Below are 4,484 nucleotides of genomic sequence, written 5' to 3'. Positions count from 1 at the left end.
ACACACACACACACACACACACACACACAACTGATATCTTTGCTTCTGGCGGTCCCTGGCACAAAACATTTTCAAATGGGGGTCTGTGGCCAAATGTATATCAATGTAGGGGTCCTTGGCATGAAAAAGCTTGAAAACCACTGGTGTAAGTGGTCACACAGATGTGTTCCTGGTTTTAATGGGTTAAACCCCAGCATTTGTGAGCTTTGTCGATCGGCTATTTCCAGCGAAAGCTCTCCCCACAATAACAGAAAAACAGAAAAGAGAGGGTCTCAGCACAACCATATGGGGTTTAAGGGGTTAAGTATAGGGTTTAAGTGGTTAAAGTTCTGTAGCCGCATTTATCAAATTTGTAACCTTCTTGCATTGGCGAGCTAACGAGATTTTAATTAGCGTCGTAAGTGTTCTGATCTGTTGGTCCTGTTTGTTTGACCCAGCGCTGCTAGCGAACGTGTTAGCGACGTGCTAACAGGAAAAATCCTCCTCCACCTTTTCCATGGACCCTCGGGGGTTCCTTAAGGGGGTTTGAAAATAGACCCATACAGGTCTGTGACTAGCCTATATGTGCAAATAGAACCAAATGGACCCTTATAGTTTTCTGAAAAAAATGTATGTCGCTATAATATCAGTGGTTCTCAATCTTTTTCATGTCAAGGACCACCCAAAATGATAAGTATTTGGCCACGGACCCCCCATATCAACATATTTTGTTCCAGGGACCCCCCAGAAGTAAAGATTTGAGTTACAAATGTTCCCTTTAAAAAATATGTACAAATATTTGCACAAATGGTCAAGATCTTTCCAAAAAATTGCAGCTCTACAAGCTCTTGTATATCTGCTATTTTTGAATAGCCAAAGTAAAAAAGAATGGTTTAAGTGGTATTTTCAGCGAAAGCTCTCCCCACAATAACAGAAAGCTGAAAAGAGAGGGTCTCAGCACAACCATATGGGATTTAAGTGGTTAAGTATAGGGTTTAAGTGGTTAAAGTTCTTTAGCCGTATTTATCAAATTGTAAGCTTCTTGCATTGGCGAGCTAACGAGACCAGAGTGCCTGGAAGGAATTTAATTAGCGTCGTAATTGTTCTGATCTGTGGTCCTGTTTGTCTGAACCAGCGCTGCTAGTGAACGTGTTAGCGACGTGCTAACAGGAAATGTCCTTCTGCTTCTGCTTCCAGCTCACACCATGGGAATAGACTAGAGACGGCGCTAGGCTGTGAGATACACACGCACGCACGCACGCACGCACACACACACACACACGCGCACGCACAGACAGACAGACAGACAGACAGACAGACACACACACACACGTTTGCATTGCTATTCTTGTCAGGACATCAACAATTTAGGACAGCCATTTTATGAAGAATGCCTACCCCACTGAACTAGTCAACAATTACAATAATGCACTCTCCACCTGCCTGATTCTGCTTGCTCCCATAAAAACAAAATCTGTCTCCTACACCCATTTATCTTCCCCCTGGTACACCGACCACCACCTCAGAGATATAAGGGCCGCCAGCTTGAACGGCTTGACAAAAACAAATGGTTTCACCGTCCACCCCGAGGCTTACAAATCACACGTGCAGGAATACAAAATCAAAAATGTATACATTCACTCTGAACTGGCCACCTCCTCTTCCACCTCCCCCATCTGATCCCAAACCTGCCCGTCCCTCCCCCGTCCCCGTCTTTGTTCTCTGGCCACCCACTCATTACCCTCACCGAGATCACTACAGCTGACCTATCCTCCATAACCTCCGGCATGATAACCTCCACCTTGCATCCTAGACCCAATCCCCTCCTCCCTAGTTATGGCCTGCCTCCCCGCACTCTCTACATTCATCATCGACATTATATAAACACCTCCCTGTCCACTGGTCTCATCCTCTCATCTGCTCTAAAACTGGCTGCCTGCCGTTACCCTCATTCTCAAAAAACCTGGACTAGACCCCGACACCCCCAACTATACTAAAATGTTAGTGAGGGACTAGTGGAGAAGAGATCCAGTAGAACTAAAAGACAAGTAATTTTATGTTTGGTTGCGCTCGGGTGCTCAGCCATTACGACGTCATCAAGGCACCGCCAAAATATTAGTCGACAAAATCAACTGTAGGTTTAGTCGACTATAATCTTATGACCTTTAGTCAACTAAAACTAGACAAAAACTAAAACATTTCAGATGACTAAAATATGACTAAAACTGAATCAGAATTTGCTGTCAATATCAACACTAGACTCAAGCAACCTCTACGAAACATTGCAATCCAGCTTCTGCACAACTCACAGCACAGAAACGTCTCTTCTCAAAGTCACCAATGACATCCTACTCTCTGCCGACTCTGATTCCCTCTCCATCCTCATCCTCCTTGATCTCTCTGCCTCTTTTGACACCATCAATCACTCCCACACCCTCACCCACTTGCGATATCCTCGAATCCTTCCGATATCCTGGAGAACCAGTGCCTTAGGGCCACGGACGCCAATTGATCCCTGGGACCCCAATCTATGCTGTAAAATCCTCAGTGTATATTTAACTCTGAGTGAACGATCACAATCAGTTTCTATATCCACATGGTCTCTCTCTCTCACAGCTGGTACTTGTAGCCAGATCGTACTGCAGCCAAATAAGACCTTTTTGGGTCCATTTGGTTCCATTACAAGTACATTACGAGTTACACAGCAAAAGGGTGCATGAAGTGGTGTAACTAGACTAGTGACATGGCTTTTTATTTTCACTGGGGAAGCAAATGTTTTAAACCACTTAAGAATAGACCCAGGGGTCTATGCTAGGCTCTCTCGTTCTCTCTCTCTCCATACGAAATCTCTTTGCCGAAAATAGCCGATCAACCATGGTCAGAGAGCTTGTAAATCTGCTATTTTTGCCGAATGTTCGCCTGTTATGACATGCCCAGAACAGGGGCCTATAGGTTAGGTGATTCATTCGCTCATTGAAATGAGCATGTTTTTTTTTTCTTAAGCCTAAGTAAGTAAGCCTTGCCGAGCCATTTGGCCCATAGGACAGGAGCCCATCTCCTGTTTCTGTGGCGTGAGGCAACTCCTACATCCCCCAGACATGATGTACGAGTACACCCCCTGGACATGATGTACAAGTACACCCCCTGGACATGACGCTAGTATGTCCCATGGACCCCCAATCCAAGTCTTGATGCTGAGTGCCAAGCAGGGAGGTATTGGGTACCATCTTTATAGTCTTTGGTGTGACCCGGCCGGGTAATCGAATCCCGACCTCCCAGTCTCAAGGCGCTGAGGGCAGACACTCTAACCAACAAGGCCACTGAGCCGTTAAGCCTATAGTTCAGATCAAAGATCCCCAACGAGACAAACGTTGCGCTGAAAGAAAGCTTAAAATAAACAGTAAAAAGCAGGTGCAGGTGAGAGCGTTTTATAGGGGGCTGATCAATCATAAAGGAAAAGAAAGGATTGGCAGCAGCACTGCTATACGCTTGCACAACAACAACAAGCTAACACAGGGAAGCTGTCAGAACCTTCGCTAGAACACCCGGGACAACGCTCCTCACGTCCCAGACTCTTCTCCCTTCTGGCTCCCAAACTATGGAATGAACTCCCCATAGCAATTAAAACTGCAGACTCACTCCCAATCTTCTGCCGTAATGTGAAGACTCACATCTTCACACTCCACCTCAGCCCTCACTTGCCCTCGCCTTGACGACCTTGCAGGATTATTCAAAGCCTAAAATGTAACTTAGATAGCATGTTATATAGACAGATGCCAGGTCATTGTTGACCTGGCATCCTATAGCGTGTATAGTTTCAATGTAGGCTGATGATAGGTTCTTGGTTTACGTATGTATTAGTTATTATTTCTATGCATTTGATGTATTATTGATGTATTATGATTATCTTGTGTCCTTGCTTACTGTAAATCACTCTGGATTAAGAGCATCTGCTAACTGCCTAAACTGTAAACAAGAAGGATCATGCTGGGAAAGTGGTAATTTGTGGTTCATGTCCTTGAATTAGTTCATTAGTAGAATGTATTTGTTTAGGATGACGTTTAGGGCCTGATGTAAACCATAAGATTACGTTAAGGTAAAAGTAATGGTTGTTTAGATTCTTTATGAAATCAGAAAGTCTCCAAACGGTTCCTCTAATGATGGCGAAAACATCATTAAACATTCAGAGAGAGAGAGAGAGAGAGAGGTTGGTTATTAAGGACTGACACGGTGATTAGCAGCCATAGTCACATGTCACACGCTATATGGAGGTGACATCACATGATGGCTCCAGGGCGGTGAGAATCAGGCCATGACATCACACACACACACACACACACACACACACACACACACACACACACACACACACACACACACACACACACACTTCCTGTCTTGCAGGAATCTAAATAGCCCTCCTCACATCCCCTATTTACCCCCTCATCATCTTTCTCCATCTAACTCGTTTCCTCTCTCTCCTAATCTCCTTCCATCTATGTGTG

This window comes from Gymnoscopelus microlampas (assembly GCF_963454915.1).
Source record: "Gymnoscopelus microlampas genome assembly, chromosome: 5".
Lineage (NCBI taxonomy): Eukaryota > Metazoa > Chordata > Actinopteri > Myctophiformes > Myctophidae > Gymnoscopelus > Gymnoscopelus microlampas.
This window is presented reverse-complemented; position numbering follows the sequence as displayed.